The sequence below is a fragment of the Haemaphysalis longicornis genome, unplaced genomic scaffold, assembly GCF_048455015.1.
Source record: "Haemaphysalis longicornis isolate Haplotype H1 unplaced genomic scaffold, Haemaphysalis longicornis Haplotype H1 scaffold_7, whole genome shotgun sequence".
Lineage (NCBI taxonomy): Eukaryota > Metazoa > Arthropoda > Arachnida > Ixodida > Ixodidae > Haemaphysalis > Haemaphysalis longicornis.
In genome coordinates this window covers 1,284,443-1,307,383 of record NW_027526422.1, presented here as the reverse complement: position 1 = coordinate 1,307,383, position 22,941 = coordinate 1,284,443, and the positions used below count along the sequence as shown (strand labels likewise).

The 22,941-nt window shown below is 47.9% G+C and overlaps 1 protein-coding gene across 1 annotated transcript in view; it reads right to left on the bottom strand.

The window, feature by feature from the left end:
* LOC144147427 (high affinity cationic amino acid transporter 1-like) overlaps window positions 1-22,941 on the bottom strand; it is a 942,196-nt gene that overhangs the window by 178,992 nt on the left and 740,263 nt on the right. The window lies entirely within an intron of this gene.

Here is a 22,941-nt window from a genome sequence, read left to right as displayed (position 1 = left end):
TTCTCAAACTTACTAAACTATCTAGTTTCAATCGGTATAAATGGGAATCACTCAGCTCACATGCCGAATTGTTTCGGTGTCTGCGCTTGTGTCGCACGGTGGTGTAGCCCCAAGCTAGCACATCAGGATGGCTAGGTTCCGCTGTCTCACCCTTCGAAAGACGCTCCTTTCCATTTTCTTTCTCCCGACTCACGGCCAAGCTACAGCGGCGTCGTCCACCGCTCTAGCCCGGCGACTTATCCTCCCCCCGCCCCCTCTTCCCCCAATGGAAATTCTTTGATAGCGTTATGGTAAAGAGTTTTTTAAAGACGATAGTTTTTCTTGGGATACTTAAACCGAGCAATTTTGGTCTTTCTGTATGTATGTCTGTCTGTATGTGTCCATCTTGAAAGGATAAATTATTATCAAAAAATCCTGTCTGTCTGTCTGTCTGTCTGTCTGTAACCCGATTCAGCCACCCGGCCAAAGTAAAATTGATATTGCGCAATAGTTTTTTTACACTCCCAGCCAAATGTAAACGTCTAATCCCAGTTTATATGTTCATACCTGTCAACTTTGTTGAACAAGAACAAGACATTACGCAAATATAAGACAGGAAATTAGTACACAAGGGATATTTACAGTGTTCCTTTATAAATTCATGGATGCTTGGTTTTTCGCTAACAAATGATATTCTACATCTACTGCAGAAAACCGCCGCCTCCTGGCGGCATATGAAAAATCACGCCGCAACAGCAACGAAAGGTTCCACTAGCTAGGTTCCACGTTCTGCTTGGAACGCACGTGGAGCACGGCCACGCGTTTCTATAAACCTTGTAGTCGGCCGCCTCCATTCACGTGCGTCCCCGCCGTACTGCAGCGCTGGCATCGAGGAACCCGGCCTGTAGCAGTGGAACGCGGTATATTCAAATCGCCTTGCGCAAACCTTTAGTGTGTTTACATTGGGATGAGCGCGACGGTACAGGAACAGCATGAGAGGTGAGCGGGAAAGCAAAGAGGGCATTTCCTTGGCAAATGTCTACAAAGACTATCGTCTTTTGACGACATTTGCAACAAAAGGAGCAGATACGCGGCCAATTTTTCATTCCATTTTTTTGTCAGGCCTAGTTTTATGCAGATGGTGTGCTGCGCTACACCTGGAACCCCATAAAGTGTCTGGGCGGAAGGTGCAGCATAGGCCAAAAGCTATCCATTTTCCGCGGCCCGTTAAGATGTATTGTCTGTCTTTCTTCTGCAGAACCGAACGACGATACATTTAAAGCAGATAACACGTTGAGCCTGATACACTCCTGTAATATTTTGCTCATGTTACAATCGAAGTCATGAATTCAAAATTGGCATTGTATTGCCAGTCCTCGACACTCCGTATTCGATCGTACCTTCCATTTATTAACGTCAGCGTTTCCGCTTTACATAAACAACTGTGAATTTCATACTGCTATATGTATGGAGAACCTCATTCGGATCAAAGACCTATATGTAACACTTATGTGGTCCAGTTCTGCAGTTGCAAGTGCACTCATATGGATGCAATACTCCGCGCGGAAACATCGCGCAACGTCTCATAAATTTGCAAGCAAAACCCCGTCTTTTTTGGAAGTTGAAAATTACGTTTTCTTTGGAAGTAAAATATGCAGATCTTGAGAAAGTTGTGCCCGGAGGTAGGCTTAGAAGTCTTAGTATTGCAGGCGTAACGCCCATACGGCCTTTACTTGCGTTTCCACACGCCAGTTCAACACAATAAATCGTTCTTCATTCAGCTGCATTGCGTGGCGGAATCACTGTAGAATCTCGTACCGTGTTTTACACCCAAAAGGGGCAACTATATGCTCTGTCCGCGCTGCAAAAATAGGAGCGCGCCCCATCCAAGAATGTGCTGGCTTGCGGGGAGCGATCAATGGTGTTGCTCATATCTGCCGAAAGTGGCCCTGGGTGTCGCAGGCTCCATTGCTCTCTTAGCTGACAACTACACCGACATGCAACGGCTCATAAATATTAATGGCCAGAAAACCACACACCTCGAGGGTCAAATGTAGCACTGAAAAGTCGAGAATAATGGTTTTTAATGACACTATAGCACTGACGCGCTGCCAATCCAGCATGGCGAATTACTCTGAGTCGAGGAATATAAAGATTTGGGAGTGTGGATAAACGAAGGGGACAACTAAAGAACTTACGAGGAGCAACTTAAGAATAAAGTAAGCGAAACGCAGCTATAATGAAGCATAAGAATATGGGGGTATACCAAATGTGAAGTAGTGAGAGGAATGTGACAAGGAGTACTGGTTCCGGGCATCACATTTGCGAATACAGTGGTCTGCTTAAAATCACTCTCTAGCCTGCCTTGAAGTGGACCAGAGGACGGTAGGCCGTTTGTCCGTACGAGCTAATGGTGAAAAACTAACGAAGCAGTGCAGGGAGATATGCGCTGGGCGTCATTTGAAGTTCGAGAAGCTCAGAGTAAAATATGTGTTGAGAGGAGGTTGAGAGCAATGGATCAACGTAGGTGGGCAGCCAGAGAGAGAAACTTTAATGAAGACCAGCGAGGTTAGCCGAGCCGTTGCGCTGGCTTGCTAAGCTAGATGATAGAAGAAAAAGGCAAAGGAAGCAAAAAACACGAAAAAAGAAAACAAAAACAAAAAGAAACTATGAAAACGAAAAGATGTCTTTTGATGCGCCCAAAATTTTCAATCACAAAACTGTCCAGTTCTGTACTCTGAAGAAACACCAAGAGCTTTGATTGCACGTGTAGCCTAATGGCGAATTCCATTGGGAGAACAGGAGCAAGTGGAGCAAGCAGCCAGAGCAGCACACGGGAGTAACGGGGACGTGTGCTTTCGTTCCGCGAATGAAACATTCGCGCTGCTCCGGGAGCAGTGAAAAGAGGGGGAGGGCGAGATGTCAAGAGTCATGTGACCAAACGTTTCCCGCTCTCGCTTCCCGGAGCATTTCGCGCGCTCGTGTTCTCCGCACGCTGTTCCTCGCCAGTTTTGACAGGTACGTGCCGGTGGTTTTGTGTCTGCCTTCCGCATGGCGACGAATGAAGAAGCCGAGCGGATGTTCATGTTCATGATAAAGGGGTCACCATCGTGTCTCCCAAAAATTAGCTGCGAACGATAACAGCATCAGCCGTCTTTTCCAGGGGCGGTATTCTCGTAACTGTCCCTTTTGAAAACGTCCCTTTTGCGTCCCTTTCATCGTGACGTACTTCCGGTTAAGCAGTGGGCCTTTGATTCAAATACCGTAACTGTTCTTGCAAACGCATTTTAAAGAACTGAAACCGTATCAGAGTATCTTTTATGTGTTTATTGTTCCGCGAGCGAACTAACAATAAGGCGACGAAAAATCGTCTGCTCCAAATCGTCTGCTCCGCGTAGCCACGGCTCATAGCTCCGCCGTGCTTGCATGGCGTCACATCCGGGTGTTCGCTTTTAGCCAATCAGGGCTCGCTCAAAAGAGACACTTTTGAAAGGGACACAAAAGGGACAAAACATGGGAATACCGCCCCAGATACGACTCTACCTTCGGTCGCTGCTCCGGCGGGGTGAACAGGTGCTCGAACATAAACTCATGCAATGTCAAATCGTCGTCGTGGTCGCTGCTGCTGCTGCTGTCCGATGAGTTTGCGCTTGAATCTGTGGTGCTTTCATCATGTAAAAGTAGCAGCATCGTCCAGACGGCCACGCTTAGCTGCTGCCGTTCGCACTGAGCGACTATCGCGGCTGCTGGATTCCGCCATTTTTCCTCCGCCACCCGGGGATAAAACCAGAAATGACGTAAAAGAGGTCATGTGACTTCTTCGGCGTTCCCTGTTACTCCGCCGCTGGCGACGGAGCACCGAGAACTGCTCTCGGCTGCTCTCGGCGCCAAAAAAGTGCTCCTCCTCGACCAATAAAACACAACGCCCCTGCTCCTGCCCGACCACTGGAAGACGCCAGAACTCGCGAGAGCCCTTTGGGTGCAGTTAGAAGTGCTCCTGTTCACCCAATGGAAAGCGCTATAAGACCCGACGAAGGTCCGATAACAGCCCTCAATTCAAGTCTCGCACCAAGCTGCCTGCACAAACATAATATTAGTTTCTGGCTGTGCACGGTGTACTTTGGGCACACGCATAAAGCATGACGAATGTCTTCTCATGAGCCATATGGGGAACAAAAAGGTGAAGATGCCTGCTGACTTTTGTGGGGGTAATGTCCTGTGTAGGTCACATTCATGCGCAGCCTATAGCACTGTTAGAAAATTCCATCAATTTACGTGGAGACGGCAATAGAACATGTCCTGTTCGTCAACATTACACCCAATTTGCAGTTGCAACGAAGAAACAGGAACTGTACCGAACCACTAAAAATGTTCCATTTAAGTAACAACATCCTATATGTGTGGGGAAAACCTCCCGTTCAGAGGAATATCCGAGTGTTTCTAACGCAGGTGTCGCACACAGAGGTCTCGATAACTTCTCGTATTTTATCGGCCTTCACGAGACCGCGGACGCACATCGCCCCCCAACCCGCGCACGCAGCGCGGAATACGACACTTTATCGCACCGCGCATGCGCGCTCATCTTCCCGCCGCTCCGCGCTCCTGCGCGCTCCGTCCGTGTGTTCGAGCAAGGAAGACTGCATCTGCAACCACGGCGTTGTATGGATTTTACGCTTCACAGGACCATGTTGTTAGGTATGTAGAGATTCACCTTACGACCGCACTATCTGCTTCTTTTGCGTCGCTGACGCGGTGCAGAATTACCTTAAGCCTAACGTGGTTTATTTTGTGAAAGGGCGGTTGAAACGTATTTACACCGCAGGCTCGAAGGCGGCCTTTTAGGGAAGCAAAGTAAGTGAGAGTGAGGTGAACTGTGGAGGTGAATGTCTGTGCTGGCATTTCTTTGTTGATATTTGGGGCACCTGATATCGTTCGACTGATAGCGTCGCGGCGGACGAGCGAACACTTATCTTCGGGAGGCAAAGGCTTTCCCTACCGCAGTGATTAGGCGTACAGATAATGGCGGCGTCTTATGAACTGTGAGAAGTTACTAGTGCGCCAAGCACGGAGTTAGTAATTCCGGTGCCACTGTCAGTGTAGTTCTTGGCTTGCGCGTGCATGTCGCGTCATGTCAGGAGCGCTGCGCGTGAGCTTTCCCGCAAAGCTTTCCCGTCGTGCTGACGAACTAACTTATGCGTCGCGCGGACAAACCAGCGTGTATCACCCTGTTGTACGTGGGCAAAAAACCTGAACTATAAGTTAGCATTTCGCAAGGTCATTTTTTATTTCCTTTGGGATTGCACGGGAAAAAAGCTATGCGGGGGAAGCAGTTACGATGCCTGGCCGATCGTGACACGGCCCCCGGAACCTCCATCGCGTGATTCACCGGACGCGGCCTTCGGAATGCTCGCCGCGCCGCCAGCTTGCAATTGAAAAGCGATCCTCCGGCGAAATCGCTCTGGCGCGACGGACAATCGAGATTTGAGCACCGAACATAGCTCGCAGTCCAATATTAAATTAATTATTTTTGTCTTTCTGGAAGTGTATACGTTTTCTTCATTCTCATCATCAGGGGCAAAATACGCTTGAAATGCTAATGCTTCCCACATGAGAACCATTGAAGGAAGGAGGCGCGTGCTGCTGTACAGAAAAATTACGAAGTACCCGCTCGCTCTTTCGGCCTTTGTTATTAGCGCGGCAGTGCGATAGCGCTGCACAGCAAACACGGCGTGGCGCTGGAAATTTTTCGAGAGCGGGGAGGTGATCCGCTAGTGATACGAGATCGATACTCATGAGGACATTGCCGAAATTGATGCTATTGTTTCGCGGGGTGGCTATCGGCACCGCTGGCAGTATGGCCAAGAAGCAGTTCTCGTGCATCCATTTGAAGTTAAAAAAAAAGTACCTTGCGAATGGACTCGCCATGGCGAAACATGGAAGCGCAGCACGATATACCCTCAGCCGTCGCCAAACCCGCGTTCCGGGTATATTTTCTGGTACACTGCGAGAAGGCCGTACATTACAAAGTCAAATCGCTGCTTAACAAAATTAGCGATATATTGCTTTTTTCTTTTGTTGGATTTGAGTTACACTGAAAAAGCGCACTGTCTAAATTTACGTCGGGCATAGCCGAATCCAGCGTGGCTGCTTCGATCGAGTATAGCTCCTTGGTGCAATGCAGTGAAGAAGTTTGACTCCGGCTACTTTTAGATGCGACTGCATCTCATTCACTCGCCTTGTCCCTCCATACGGCGTTGTTGTTGTCCGTCCACACCCCTCCCCCATTCTCCTCGCCGCGCGAGCTGCGCTCTCCGCCGCTCACCCCCTCTCCTCTCCGATAGCGAACACTCTCGCGAGGGGCATTGGATTGGATTCGATTGGGTTGGCCTGGCTTGGCTTGGCTTGGATTGGATTTGGATTGGATTGGATCAAAGTGGATTGTGTTGGATTGCGTTGCGTCATAGCCGCGCCACGTTGCGTCACAGCCGCGGCAGGGGGTTCACGGCACGTTTCACGCGATGGGAGAATCAACCTAACGGAAACAACAACGGAACCCCCTATGCGTCGCATCTACACAGGGGTTCCCGCGAGGGGAGGTGGGAGTAATTTTTAGATGCGACTGCATCTCATTCACTCGCCTTGTCCCTCCATACGGCGTTGTTGTCCGTCCACACCCCTCCCCCTAAACTATATAAAAAAATAATAGTTAGCGGCGCCCGGTTTCGATCCCACGACCCTGTGGGCGGAACGCGAGGTACATGGTGCTCCTCCCACTGCGCCGCAAAACCGAGACAGAATCAAATGCTACGAAGGCGCCTTATATCCTTTTAAAACTACGTCAAGATGCTACCGATACAACGCATGATGGGGCAATGATTAACACTTGCAATAAAAGAAAAGAAGCTCCCACTTACAGCAACAATGATGGAGTAAAGGTCGTTGCGACAGCGAAGACCCAAGCATACCACTTAGAGAGATTGACCAAGATTGGCCAATGAAACATAATAATAATCATAAAACATAATAATCATACGCGTTCCCGACACGTTTCACGCGATTTCAGAATCAATCCAACGGAAACACCAAGTTGTTACGAATGGGCCAGCGCCGCAGTACTTCCCCGCATCACTCCTCGGCTGTGCGGCGAAGCCACTCGTGCGCCTTCGAAAACAGGCGCAATCATGTCGGTGACAAGTAGCGACAAGCCGCGTCAGACGCTTCGCTCTCTGCGCATTCGGCGGCTGCCTGCGGCGGCTGAACTTCGGCGGCTGCCTGCGTGGCTCGTCTCCACGCTCTTCAAGGACACAGAGGCCCCGTCGATCGCAACGGAGTCCTCCTCTCCCCTCTCTCGGACTCAACGTGCCCGAGGCTATGAACGGCTTACGAACTCTGGAAAGAGTGTTGTGCGTGTTCCAGCCTGTTGCGTTTGACCGTTATCGCTTTTGGGTATAAATAGAGCTGCCCAAGCGTTGTAAACCATTCCTGTTAGAGCAGCGAATAGATGTTGTCGCTCTGCTCGAGTCCTGTATTGTAACCTCGTTCGTCGGGGCATTGTTCTTTGGCTTCGGCTCACCTCTCGCTGTGTAGTAAACAGTTACGTTAGCCTACGGCTTCTGGACTTCTTCACGGCTGCAACAGCGGCTGGCCGCTCGCATCATACACGCTACCACTCGTATGTCGGAGGCCACGGAGATCGGATCGGGTGCCCCCGCCCGGTCGCAACAACTGGTGGCAGCGGTGGGATGGCAACTTCGTAACACCTGAAGCCAGCGGTGCGAGACCCAACACCACGGACGTCAAGGCGGCTTCGGACTTCGCAGAATTCACGGCGGTCAAGGGTGACTGCGGGATTTTCTTAACTGAGTTTTACCAGGCTTCTGAGGATAGCTGGTAGGGCGTGTGTTTTTGTGGCGTGGGTTATTCGCGCAAAACATTTTTGGAAAAGTGGGAAAGCAGTACTCTAGACCGGCCATGAATTTGAAAGCGTTGAAAAAACCGCAGTTGTTGGAGCTTGAAAAAGAGTTGCGCTTGGATGTTACGGACGCGCTCAGAAAGCCAGAGCTGATACAGGCTATACTTGCTGTCGGGGCTGACGATGAGGAGCTGTCGGAATGCATTGAGCTGATCAATGGCAGGGAGACCGCGAAACGTCAGGCCGCCGAGGCAGAGGCTAAACGTCAGGCTGCAGAGGCTGAGCGCCAGCGTGAGGAACGCGAGGAGAAAAAGCGGAAAGAGGAACGCGAGAAAAGAAAGCGAGAACAGGAGCTCGAGTGGCAGAGACAAGATCAGGAACGCAAGCTCAAGCACGAGGAAAAGATGCGATGGTACGACCTCGATATCGAGCGAATCCGAAGGGAAAGAAAGAAGCTCGAAAGAGAGAGACTCCAACGGGAGAACAAGCACCTAGAGCATGAAATTCAACTCGAGCAGGACGAAGTGAAGCCCGAGTTAGAATTGTTGCTCGAGAAAGACCTCGTTGTCGAGGAAAGCATTGTGCCAGCGCTGCCAGTAGCAGACGCTCGGGAGCGCGAGTCGGAAGCGACCGTTGCTGCCCCGCAGCGCGTCAAGGTTGCTGAGAGAGAGAACGACGGCGCATTAGCTCAGACTGTCGGCAGAGGCGGCAGAGGCAGTGCTGCCACTGCTACTGATTTATCAGTAGATCTGCTGTTTTTGTTCAATTTCTGCTGATTTAGTGATAAGAGTGCAAAATCTACTGATTTTGTTGCTTTCTGCAGATCAGGTTAACAAAAGCTACTACTATGTTGAGCCCCAGCTCGAGTAAATAAATCGGGGCGTCGCCATTTTTCCGAGAACCTGTTCTGATTGGCTTTCAGGGTCGTCTAGAACTAAAAGCCGACCTTAAAAATTGGTTCCAATCCACGCTGTGAAGGTGGTTGGAAAGCAAAGCTTTAAACGACACCCACAGCAATTTCCCATGCGACGTCAGTTGAATTTACACACGTGGCTCTACAAAGAGTGAAACCAGAGATTCTGCCAGCCGTTACCTAGAAATCACAGGGGCGGAGTCCCGACCGTAGCAGCAACGTCGGCCACGGCCGGGCTACAGCGGCGGACGCTGTAGCCCGGCCGTGAGGCGGGGCAAAGAAAACGGAGAGGAGCGTCTTTCGAAGGGTGAGGCAGCGGAACCTAGCCATCCTGATGTGCTAGCTTGGGGCTACACCACCGCGCCACACAAGCGCAGACACCAAAACGATTAGGCATGTGAGCTTAGTGATTCCCATTCCGATTTAAACTAGTTATATATAGTTTAGTAATTAAGTTTGAGAATTGCGAGAAAGCTGAGGGAACTTTTATAATCGGTTTTTATCAGAACCAGTTGCTCCTTTCCCCTTTTGTAATACCTCTTACAACACAACCGAAGGTAGCGTTTTTCCAGCAGCCAGATGCATGTCTGTATGTGGTTTGTACATTTTGTTTTTCCGCCCAGCAAACCAATCCTTAACGTATGTTTAGCGTACGACCACTTAATTACTTCGGGTGTGGGTTACCCTGGAGGTGCTGTCGAACAAGTTAGTCAAGCCGTGATAAGGCAGCGCGCAATGGACGCGAAGCTGCGCCAAAACAGGCTCAAAACAACCGTCGCTAAAGCAGACGACAAAGACGTACCGCCGCCGCCGGCGAGCAGGCACTTCCGCGCGAGGAACGCTGGGTAAATTATCCGTGTCGACAGTGTGCTCCGTGAATGAAACCCTCCTCTCACCGTCGCCACCTCCGCCGCGTTGGGAGTTTGTTGTCCCGCACACCACGAAAGAACCGTCGGCTTGTAGAGCTAGAAAGCTTTGCTTTAAAAATGTAGTTTCCGATACGACTTCATTGCGGACCCCTCAGAATTCAGTAGGAAAGAAGCAAATGCGTGTTTTATTGAGCAACGTAATTAATATAAGTGTGTAAGTGTCAGTTTAATGAAGCTCACCGGAAAAGGCGAGCAAGAAGGATAGAGGGAAAACTTCCGCGCGTACTTGTGGCGCATGTTTTAATGCGAGCACGCCGAGGGGCAAGGCCATGAGCTCGCATCGCGCCAAGGGAACGCCGCCTCCTAGGAGGAGTGCGCGCCTTACGTTCGAACGCTGGAAAATCTCGTTCGCTCCTCCGCGCGCTCGACCTTTGTCGAACAAGACGACCGGTGTCCTTTCACGCGGTCCCCGCAGCGTTCAGAGAACGGGCGCACCTAAAGTGTGATACAAATTGGGGAAAGCTCGGAGCAATGATGAGAGCTCGAATCGCAGCTCTCAGCGCGAGAAGTGGCTTGTAGACGCCTGACTTTCTCAATTTCATTGTTTTTCCTGGCGCAGGTTTCGCCATTTACGATTACGTTTCTTTTTGTGTGGGACATTTCCAATCACGCAAAATGTCACCTTTCAGGTTTGTCACTTGTCTAAAGTACTGCTGGGCAAAAATATAACTACAGTAGATAGTTATTAGCGTATTTTATCGCAACTAAAAGCCTGGTAGATCTTCAGTGTGGATTTGTCTTCGCACTTGCCGGCGATGCGGTTGTGTCTTCCTGTGTTGTTCTGTTGCTTGCCTGACCAAGCCAGAGACGTTCTTGGGGAGCCACTACTCGTCCAGTGACCCGCCCGGTGAAGCTCCAGCACGGTGTCGTACAGCCAAGGCCTGGAGTCGAGCGTCTGCCGAACACTTCACTTCGACAGCATCCCTCCGGACAACGGTTGCAGACCCTTATCCATCGGGATCTCGGACCCCCGGCGGAGAAGCTGTTACGAATGGGCCAGCGCCGCAGTACTTCCCCGCATCACTCCTCGGCTGTGCGGCGAAGCCGCTCGTGCGCCTTCGAAAACAGGCGCAATCATGTCGGTGACAAGTAGCGACAAGCCACGTCAGATGCTTCGCTCTCTGCGCATTCGGCGGCTGCCTGCGGCGGCTGAACTTCGGCGGCTGTCTGCGTGGCTCGTCTCCACGCTCTTCAAGGACACAGAGGCCCCGTCGATCGCAACGGAGTCCTCCTCTCCCCTCTCTCGGACTCAACGTGCCCGAGGCTATGAACGGCTTACGAACTCTGGAAAGAGTGTTGTGCGTGTTCCAGCCTGTTGCGTTTGACCGTTATCGCTTTTGGGTATAAATAGAGCTGCCCAAGCGTTGTAAACCATTCCTGTTAGAGCAGCGAATCGATGTTATCGCTCTGCTCGAGTCCTGTATTGTAACCTCGCCCGTCGGGGCATTGTTCTTTGGCTTCGGCTCACCTCTCGCTATGAAGTAAACAGTTACGTTAGCCTACGGCTTCTGGACTTCTTCACGGCTGCAACAGCGGCTGGCCGCTCGCATCATACACGCTACCACTCGTATGTCGGAGGCCACGGAGATCGGATCGGGTGCCCCCGCCCGGTCGCAACAAAGTGAACCCCACGAGCGTCGCAGCTACACAGGGTTCCCCTCGCGGGGAGGTGGGCGCAATTTTTTTTCGTGTATTTTGTTCCAGGCTGCCATTTGAGTTAGCACTGGGGTTCTTTAGGTTGGAGATTTCAGTGATTGTATTTGTTAGTTTGGCTAGACTACGTTAAGTTGAGTGAGGTTAGGTATCGCCGCTTGTATGCTCACAATGGTACCTTGTAGCCTTTTCTCTGTCATGGTACTTAGTGTTACCGTGAGCAATATATTGCAGATGTTCAGCATGTGGTATATATAACCTCCAACTAAAAGTCTCCTGCCTACGTTGGTGCTTGCTTCGCAGCGAATTATTCTCAGTTGTTCGTTTTGCTCTTCTGTATGAAAGCCAATGTGTGCTGACTCGTGTACCTGGGATTTGATTTCGTGGTGGATGTGTTTCCGGACTTGTAATGTGGCATGCACCTTGCTGATGCACATTTCACCTTCGCGACTTCTGATTTCTGAAATTTCTTCCTTACTGTAATACTTCTAATCCCAGCAATTAAGTTTTCTTGGGGTTTCTTATTTAATGTGTGTCACTGAGCACCTTTTGTGCTTTTCCTAGTGCCATTGGTCTGGTAAACTCGGTATCTTTTTTCTGAAGTGGTGTCATTGTGGAACTTTTTTTTCCATGTTAGGGATGCACGCATTTGGCTTGACAAAAAGAAAGTCGAACCACGTCTACCGTGATTAATGGCTTCAGCTAGCTAGCTCAAATACGCATTGTGTTACCCTGTATTCATACGTTTACTTATGTTTTACTGCAGGCATCCACAAGTGTTGCAGAATGAATGGAAACTGCCCCTTCTATGCTTGGGGTACGTGCACTTGGTAAGACAGTACCTAATATATTATCGTGTTTGTGCCTGGAACCCTTATTTATAAAAGGGTTCCAGGCAAGCTATCAATCCGTGCACTGGCGCAACTGCGCCATCTTCCAACTACCACTCACCCCTTGCACTTGTTTGGTTGAGTTCGGCATGCCTTGAGAAAAGAACATATCTGGAATTGATTTTTGGAACCCCTGTTTAATGGAATGCATTGTGAGGCACACAAAATTGGTAGTAGAGCAAATTTGAGTGAGAGCCGAGAACGCACTCTGGGAAGGAGGGGGGTTCTGAGTGGGGGCGAGGGACCCTAGAACGTTCTAGACCCACCTAGTATACGTTGCCGCATGCGCTCAGAGCTTCCTTCCACATTGCCACTGGTGACTACGAACCAGGCCCGGGGGGGAAAGACCGAGAAGTACACCACAATGGAAGGAGCTTGAGCAGCTTGAAATGCTGCTCGTCGTAACTGCCGTCATGAGGAAAGTGGCGATTGGTGCAGCTGCGGCAGCGGGCAACAATATGAGAGATCGACAGCAGATCAACAGAATGTCCACCCAGAAGGTCCAACTAGTTCGATTATTAATCTAATTACCTTCACATTCGTAAAGAGTTCTCGGCATCCCCATAAAATTTTGTGCAAGTTGAGTCACCTCTATGAGTGCTAAAGTTGGGCTGGTTTTGGTAATCACTCGTCAGAGGAGGAAATTCAGATGGATGCATAAACGAAGCAGTGCTGTTCTTGTTTGCGCACCGTACATGCCTAATGAAATGTAACTTTAAGCAAGGGTTAGCAGCTGGCTGAGTGTGAGTAGCCAGGAAGTGGTAATACATGGAATATGGCCATAGAAAATGTGAGAAGTTGGTTTAGCGCGGTAGAAAGGAGGGCCATTTGTTTTAATGTGATCCCCCCCTGAAAAACATCCCCGGGCTGAATAAGATGGAGTGTTTAGCTTAGGTTTTAAAGAGTTTGAATATCAGTGTGTATTCTGTTCCTGCAGACACTTTGCTGTGTACTTGCAATTTTTATTGTGCTCTTGAAACCCAACCTACTTGTACTTTATACAAAATACCTTCTAAACCTCTCTAAGAATGTTGGCAGGTAATAGGGCTTATAACACGGGGCTGCAAATGTGACCCAGCCACATTGCTTGTTCCCAGTGTCATCTCTAAAAAATGCAATATCATCTAGCTTGTTCAAGAATAATCAGCTGCAAAACAACATATACTTATTATTCTTTAGACCCATTACTCACCGCTGTTGTCCCGTGGCAAACTTTTTGCCTCAATTATAAAATGCTGCTGAACCTCTACAGCGCTCTGCAAGATAGAGGCATGAAAAGTTTTGCCTCGAGTATTGCCTTATGCTGATTGATACTCCTAAATGCTAGCACTTATTCCTAGTATATAAAGTGTCCATTTCAGGTGCGTAAAGGACACTAGGTCTTCGAAGAATGTTTGAATCAACTTGAGAATGAAAAAAGTGTTGGCTTATGAGCTTGAGGTTGACACGTGGTCAACATTGAATTGAGGCTGAGAGTGGGTTGCGGCTCAGGTAAGGTCAAACTCAGTTGTACTCAACTGACCTAGAGGCGAGCTTGCCAGGTAAGGTACAGAAATAGAGGCAAGGTAAATGTGAGCTTGAAGTGAGCTTGCGAGGCTACTTGAGAGAACTAATTTGTCTAAGGTGAGGTCAAAGGTAATGAGCTAAGTCGTTCGCCCATCTCGGGTAATGACATAAACACTGCTTCATTTTTCAGCCACCAATGGTTCACACTACTGAGCAGTACTTTTGGACACATGTTCAAGCACAGTATAGTTTTCAACATCCTTGCTATTCTTCTGAGTGATTAAAAAGGGCTTGTGCACTGCGAGATTCTAATTTGCAACTGTGATTTTAAATTCTGCCTTCTTTCACAAGCTTTGATTTGTTAGTTTTAGTTGTTAAAGGAGAACTGACACGAAAATTTCATGTTCCACTTTTATTGCTTTCATCGATGCTTAATGGTCTGGCGAACCCGAAACAGCACATTAAATACTTCAGCGCGCGATAATTAATTACATTGAACGGCCTGAAAATCGTTGTTTCAAATTCCCGCGTTCTCATCCCGAAAGGCGCATATGACAGAACGCGGATGTCAAAACACTGGGGAGGCCGGTGGGCGCTGTTCTGATCGCGCCGCCGCCGAAGCTGAACAGCTGAGCTGCCTGAAGGTGCCAGCGGAAATTGTATGACCGCTTTCAATAAAAAATTCCCCGCATTTCCCCGAGGGGGAGAATGTGAAAGTGCGAATGCACGGTTGTCGGCCCGCTTGCGGCGCTTGCGCTCGGCCCCCGCAGCCCACCGCCTCGCCGCCTTCTCTTCCATCTCTTCCATCGGGTTTGTAGTATCACGTGTACACCACGCAGTTATCAAGCCGCTATAACGCCGCTGAGTCGCCAACGCACGCCGCTGACGACGTAGTTTGAATGCGTTAAAGATATAAGGCGCGTTACTCACACTGATATCAGCGTGGCATCCGTGGCTTAGTCGGTAGAGCGTCGCGCTGCGGCCGCAAAGTCCTCGGATCGAAACCTGGCGCCGGATGCTGTTTCTTTTTTAAATATAGAGGAGCACTGCGGACGCCGCCGCCGCCGCCGGCGGTGGATGGTTTGGGGTCGCTTATAAAGTGCATTCGCACTTAAAAGTCCTGATGGCCACTTCTATTCCGATTCTGGGCTACATTATCGCTTTCTTTCCCGTGTGTGGAACTCCATTTTTGAATACAGTGCTTTTCTGGGAAGCGGTTATGCCTGTAGCTCTGGCCACGTGCACCCGTTTGTGAATGCGCCGCCGGCGCCCGCTCGCCGCTCGCGGGGCCGCGCACGTGAAGTGACGTTGCGAGTTTTTGACGAGCGCTGTCGCGTCACTTCTTTTGGCTACCACGGGGTGATGTCACGCTGATGTCCATTTGCTGAATGCCGCTCCGCGCGCGTCTCCGTCGGCGCGTTAAAAGAGATCCAATTAAAGTGTGTTCTTCGCGTCACAGGCCGCTCAAATTTCAGCCAGGGTATTCTGTTGGGTAAAAGAAGCGAACTGTGCAATATTATTAATGCCGAAAAATGGTGTCAGTACTCCTTTACCACTTTGCATCTCTAGTTACATAACTTTAGGCGTTTGACTTCATTTTGGTTTCCTTTATTTGAAAATCAGAACTGCATAGGTTACACAGGAATCATGGCCCACCAAAAATCTTACCTCATGTTTTGACGCAGGGAGTTTTTAAGAACTTTTGATTTCTAACACGTGCTATAGCTGACAAATGAGGAGTACACAGTTCGTTTTAACGTTCTTTTTAAATTCCTTTCCTCCTTTTTCTTTTTTTTTCAGGTGGAGCCATCTTTAATTGCTCATGAATAGCGATTCTTGACGTTGCAAATTTCTTTGAAGACGTGACGTTTCTTTCTGCCATGGAGTTGCTTTATGATGCCTACTATCAGGGGCGTAGCCAGGAATTTTTTCCGGGGAAGGGGGGGCTACCAAAAGACAGGAGGGGGAAATGTGTAGGCAAGGCTTCTGGCGCGTTGTTTTCGAAACAAAGCTTCAAATACCTGACTTCAACATGCGATTTGTGTATGCTGAATGCTAAGAGTAAAGCCGACCTTAAGGAGCTTACATGATGATTATGATGACCTAAATTCCCGTTCGCCAGTCTATCGCTAGGCCACGGGTGATTCGTTCATCCATACAGACCGCGGTTATGCGGGCACGCTCTCGTGAGCGTGATCATGAGTGTGCTCGTGAGTGGCTCGCCGTCCCCGAAGTTCGTCGGGCGGAAGTGGAGGCCAACACTTAGTGTTTAGTATCAAGATTCGCGCTGTAGATTTTCCTTTAGTAAAGAGACTAATAAGTTTTCTTATCAGCTATGAAGCACAGTCTAGCACGATTTGAAGGCTATCGCGCTAGCATCGAAAGGCCAAGCATGTTACCGACCTCGTAGGCCTGTGGCACGCTTGGGCAAGAGTGGCAAGAATGCAAAATCTTCATTGATTTTCCGAAACAGAACCGTAGACCGCCTATGGTTTCATTTCGGAACCATGAAAATTAATATTTCACACTCTTCTCCCCCTTGTTGGCTGTTCCATGCTGCAACAGTGGCCCGTACAACTGACTTCACACAGTTTGTGTTTCAAGCTGTACATTCGTTCTTATCAAGCTCAGACTTGGTTGCCTTTTATCTACGCCGACGATAACGAAACTGGCATGGAAGATTTGCTAAAGCTGGTGTTCAGTGTGCTTCATTTGAAAGATTAGCTTTCCAGCGATAACCTTCGAATCGCACTGGACTGTACGTGCGGCACATTCGTATTTTATGGCGGTGAAGCTAGCATACGTGCATCTTCGTCCTTAAGGAATCGCCTTTTATTTTTTGTGCAAGTAAGATGAAATTTAAACTTACGCTTAGCGGAACACCTTATTGCACTGCTGCTGAATGTTGAGCTTGTTGCACGCTTCTTAAATTTCATTCTATTTCTAGCCGTTAAATCGAACAGACATGGCTTCATTGAAATTCCGGTTAAGCAAATACAGAATGCTGATTCTAACGAAGAGGGAGGTCAAGGAAACAATGGAATAGTGCCGAAAAGAAAAACCTCCGCAATAAAGAGAATTGTACAATGTTGTTGATATGGAGGATATACAAGATGGCAAGAGCAATGCTTTTCATATAGCAGAAATTATGGAACTGCAATTGTCAATATGTCGGTAGAAAAATAAACATATCATGGATTGATAGTTGACTGAACAAAATAGAGTGACATGCTCTGTTATGTTATTACACTTTGTACCAGTGTAAAGACAAGGGAAGACACGCTGAAGTCCAGACCACATGTATGCCTATATGAGGCTCTTTCTGCTGTTCCGCCATTTCCCAGCCGTGCTGTTCCGCCAGCGAAAACGCAGGACTGCCTCGATCGGCTCGCGGCAGGATCTCGAAGCAGCTCGGTGCATCCGGCGCGAAATGCAGCCGGGCTATGTACAGCATATGGAGCAGGCACAGGGACCAGATATTGGCGTTGCCCTTGTTTTAAGCTTTATATGAACAAGAATGTCCTTAAAACTGCAGGTTCCACGCCTGCAGGCGTGGAACCTGCGTGGAACATTTCGGGAGAGGGGGGTGGGACCGGTGTGCCCCCCCCCCCCCCCCTGGCTACGCCCCTGCCTACACCCCTGCCTACTGTTGCCTTAACATAAAATGGTGCAACGAGGTGGCTGCAGTGCTTGCATTCATTCAGAGGTAAGCATTTGTATGTGCATGATTTTTTTTTGGGCCGAGCAGAACACCTGCTTATTAGGCTACTTTGATTTCGTTGCCATGGCATTTGAGATGGATGTACAATAAGTTACGCTCACCTAATGCAGTTCTCCTGTTACTGAAGAGTTGCAGCGAGCATGATGTGTGTTGGGTAACTTAGGTCGACAACGTAACTGGAGATGTTTTCTCATGCACTCATGTACAACTTTCACGCCGTGTTCTGATAATGTGTTCTCTTAAAGTAACACTAAAAACAAAAACTAGTCGGTGTTTTGCTGACTTCGTAGTATCGCGTGTTTGGTGCAGCATAATTCTGGACAAAAAGTATTCTCACGGTCGTACTATGTGAACAGTGCGTGCACAGAATCTGCGACGCGATGCACATGGCAGTAGCAGTGTTTTCTCGAGGAATTTTTGAGATTTGAATATTTTGAGAACAACGGGGGGGGGGGGGGGGGGGAGGTAGGAGAGGTAGGGGCAGGAGGTTTAGTGATTTCAAATTTGAATCACAAAAATGGAACAACTATGGTTGGATACCAGGCATTGTGGAGCTTCCACCAAAGTGAAAAGTGAAAGCGCTTGAACAGAATAAGAAAGTTATAAGCGCAAACACTGACTCGAAACATTGGCCTGCAGCTGAAAAATCTGAGATTTCTAAGCCACCTGCTAAAACTCCTTTTCACATAACAAGATGGCGGGAAGGGCGACCCATGCTGCTGGCATTGCTCTTGCATAGTGGTAGTTTTTAGTTCCTGAGGAGCGCATTTCAAACGGGTGGCCTAACGAAGGGAGTGGGTGGTGAAGTGGAGCAGCGGGCGGTGTGAAATCAATAAGCGGAGAACGCTGGGCAGTCGTGAAATAAACTGGCACCAATTGCTTGAGGCTCTTGTTAAACGTAATAAATTGAGGCAATGTTTCTCCAACCGTATGCTCTGCAATTTATATTTTTCACTGCAAGTGGTAAATTTGAGTGAGTTGCAACAACGATGGTGGACATACTTTTTATAGCAGTCCATATATACTCAATGATTGGTTATAACATTATTTCTTTCTGGTCTTTCGATATTATTAGTGAACTTCACTGTACCACTAAAGTGTTCAAGGAAAGCATGAACCCTATAAAAATGTTTTTTTTTCTGTAATTCCAAGTTGGCATGTGATTGCAAATGCTTGTTTCCCTGTTGTATAATTTGTGAGGAACTCTGGGCTGCCTCTGAAACCTAGAGTCTAAATCCTATACCACGTTTTGTGGCCGTGTACCAGTGCTAACATACCAACCCCACAGGGTATCATGATGCAAGAAGGTAGTTCAAGCCAGGCCTGGCTCTTAAGTAGTTGGTCCCGGTAGGCACCGGACAGTGACACAGCAGGAAGCTGCACCACACAGAGCAATTTGCGGCACTATGAACAACACTGGCACAGTGGCTATGCCAGCCCGATCAGGAGTTGAGTGCGCTACTTTATCGTAGCACAGCGTGAAGCATATTCATTGCCACTGTTCAGGTTATTAGAACGAATTATAACATTCTACAGTAATTCTGCCACCCTGTGCTGGTAAACAAAGACACCTTTACTTGGTTCAACTCACGTACGGGAAGCCAGGTCAAGGCAACTCTGCGTGATGCCCAGCATGAGAAATGCAGGTAGAACATCTCTTGTGCGTTTTATCACTTACTCGAACAACTTACTCAGGAGGTACATAGTTTGGTTTGAAAGCTAGTGATCCTTTTTAACTCTTTCGCGACCACGCCTATTCAAAATCGTTCAATTTGAACGATAGTTTCAAATCAGCAAATGGCCTTTCAAAATCAGTTTTGTTCTCATTTTTGCAACACAAACGTGATTTTTGACACGCGTTTGAAGCACCTGGGTGTAGAAAATGGGCGTGGTCATCGCGCGTCACTGCTACCAAAGAAGGATGTGTGCCACTCGTAATTACTCTGCATAGGTGCTTATTTATCAGGGCATAAAAGGTGAACCAGCAAACGATTTTCAATCGTCAGGTTTGCACTCTGACAGTAATAATCCCAGAAATCGGCTGAAAATGTCAAGCAGTGCCTGGTTGCAAAGCTACTTTATGATTTTAGGCAGTTTTATTGCCTTTGCGCACGTTGTTCTAAGTTCTGTGGTAGTTCTACTTACCCCAGGACCATTCGCGAACACTTCACAACAGTTTCGGTTAATTTTCTGCATCGCGAAATTCCTATTTAGCACTCCTACTCAGTTGCTAAACTTCAAGGCTACCTGCCATGGCGCCTTGGGCGTCCGCGGCTGGTCCTCGAACAAAGCTTCCCGCTCCTGATTTCACGCAACCCTAACCCGATTTCTGCGATAAGAACTTCAGATGCTAGTCATACGATCCCACCCAGTCACCAGATATCTGTTCCGACGAGGACAGTGGTTCAAACCGGCCTTGCACACAATGCCAGCTGTTCGCCTGCCAGTTTAGTTTCCATACGAGGGTATCTCCGGGGGTGTAGTATTGCTGCATAGTTGTACGGTCTATTCGGACGGAGTCTCCGATAAGTTTTTGTACTGTTTCATTTCAAAAATTTTAGGTGGTGCTGAAACGGAGGAGGCTCGTTATGCTGATCTTTTTTTATCGCTCTACAGCTACTCGGCCAAAGTTTGCATAGCACGATTCTAGTGCATCGCACCGAATTTCTGCAAGCAAGGCTACAATTGCGAGTCAGAAGATGATAATAAAGCTCAACTTTATGCTTTGAGAAATAACTGACCGTGAACGTCACCAAGCATCAACCACGGAGTTCCGTTTCCATCTTCATGGATGTTTTTCCGCATCGCGTGCTTGTCCCAAATGCTGTGCTGGCCATAACTGCAAAGTCAGTTATTGAAAATATGTTTCTACGCTATTTCGGGGCAAATTGGTGCCTCTGATAATGTCAAACCATCAGATTTCTTCCATGGAATCACACGACATTGCACATTTTGAAATGGAGGTTGGGCTTCACCGTATGAGACGAGCACTGCGCGTCCTAATATTTTTTTTATATATCTGACAAACTGTACCGCGCAAGCCGGAATTTTTTCTAAGGCGTGTTTTTGAAATGTTTCCCTACAAAATGTATATTATAATATTTTTTCTACTACCGGTGGTTTGTTATACACAACTCCTTTTCTATCATTTTTTTTGACAACTTAACAAATATTTCGATTTTGATATTTGTTTCGCTACTATAATATATGAAGACATCTAAAACACTGGTGGTATTGGAAAGGCCGTTAAATAATCTGCATTTTGTGTTCCTTTAATTAATGCCTAACCATTTCTAGCAGAAAAAAATTTTTCTTGCAGCCCTAAAAATCGGTAAATTTTCCCGCGGTCACGAAAGAGTTAAGTCACCAAAAAAGGCTGCTTTGTTTGCGAATGCGATGTCAGACTGCACGATAGTTCCGCGCAGGATACTGTGCCTGATTACACTTCTAGAAACATGTCTACTCCTGAATTACTAACTAGGCCATAATGTGCCTCTTTCGTGACCGTAGGGAAATTGACCGATTTTTAAGAATCCAAGAAAACATTTTTTTCTGCTAAAACAATTGGTTAGGCACTAATTACAGGAACACCAAATGCATATTATTTAACGGCCTATCCAATAAGGCTAGTTTTTAAATTTTTTTCATACATCATAGTTGCGAGAAAAATATCAAAAACTAAATTTTTGTCAAGTTGTAAAAAAAAATGATAGAAAAGGAGTTGTGTATAACAAACCTCCAGTAGTAGAAAAAAATTATAATATACATTTTGTAAGGGAACTTTTTCAAAAACACGAACCTAGAAACAATTCTGACTTGCGCGGAACAGTTTGTCAGATATTAAAAAAAATGTTACCATTCGCGGGAGGTCGGAGTGGCCCGGTGCCCCCAGGAAATGAATTGGCGCACGAGGCTGCTCGAGAACTGGTAATCCGAGAGCCCAGTGACGCTGCAGAATCTCCTCAACCCTTCTCCCATAGGGACCGCCTCCTTACCTACCGATCGGTACTCGATCACTACCGACTGTCCAGAGCTCGCTTCCCACCGCCCGACCCCTCCCTCTCCCGCCGCAACGCTGTTGTATGGCGCCAACTTCAAACATCCACATTTCCCACCCCTGCCCTCCTATCACTCTACTATCCCGAATTGCATTCTAACCGATGCCCTCTTTGCAATGAATACGCAGACCTACCACATGTGATTTGGTCCTGTGAAGAAAAATCCCTTCAAGCTCTTCAAAAGCAGCCCATTTTATTACAAATTACGAACGAGGAGCAGTGGGAGGCCGCGCTGCTCAGCACAGACCCTATGACCCAGGTCTCACTAGCCCAGGTGGCCGAAGACGCCGCAGAGATCTACATGAATCCTGCCGTCGTCGGAAGGACACTAAAGTCGACCTGAAAACGGCCCCACCCGTGACAACAATAAAGTTTAATCTGATCTGATCTACCATTCGTGGTGCTTGTGTCATGCGGGTAAGCCCAACCTCTATTTCAAAATGTGATATTTCGGTTTTTTCCCTGGAGGAAATCCGGTGGTTTGGCATTGTCAGAGGCATCAATTTGCCCCCGCGTAACATAAAAACGTCTTGTCAATCACTGACTGCATTTACGGCCAGCACAGTATTTGGGACAAGTGCGCAATGCGGAAAAACATGCGTGAAGTTAAATAACGGAACTCCGTGGTTGATGCTTGTTGACGTTGACTGTCAGTTATCCCTCAAAACATAAAGTTGCGCTTTATTATCATCTTATGACTTGAAATTGTAGCCTTGTTTGCAGAAATGAGGTGCGATGCCCTAGAATCGCGCCCTGCAAACTTTGCCCGAGTAGCTGTTGCACAATAAGCAAGATCTGCACTACGAGCCTCCTCCATTGCAGCACCACCTAACATTTTTGAAATGAAACAGTACAAAACTTACTGTAGACTCCGTTCGAATAGACAGTTCAACTAAGATGCAACACTGGGCCCCCAGAGATGCCCTCGTATGGAAAACAAACCTGGCCGGTGAACAGCTGGCAGTGTGTAAGGCCGTTTTGAAGTGCTCCCCTCGTGGGAACAGATTTCTGGGGGCTGGGTGTTCCCTGTTGACTTGCATCGGAAATTCATAATGCAGAAATCGGGTTAGGGTTGGGTAAAATCAGGAGTGCCATGCTTTTTTCGAGGATCAGTCGCGGGCGCTCAAGGTGCCATGGCCGGTAGGCTTGAAGTTGGCGTAGTAATTTCGCGATGTAGAAACGAGACGGAAACTGTTGTAAACTGTTTGTGAATGGTCTTGTGGTAAGTAGACCTACAACAGGACTTAAAGCAATTGGAACAAAGGCAATAAAACTGCCTAAAATCATAAAGAAGAAGCTTTGCAAGCAGGCACTGCTTGACATTTCCAGCCAATTTCAGGGATTATTACTGTCAGAGTGCAAACCTGACTATTGAAAATC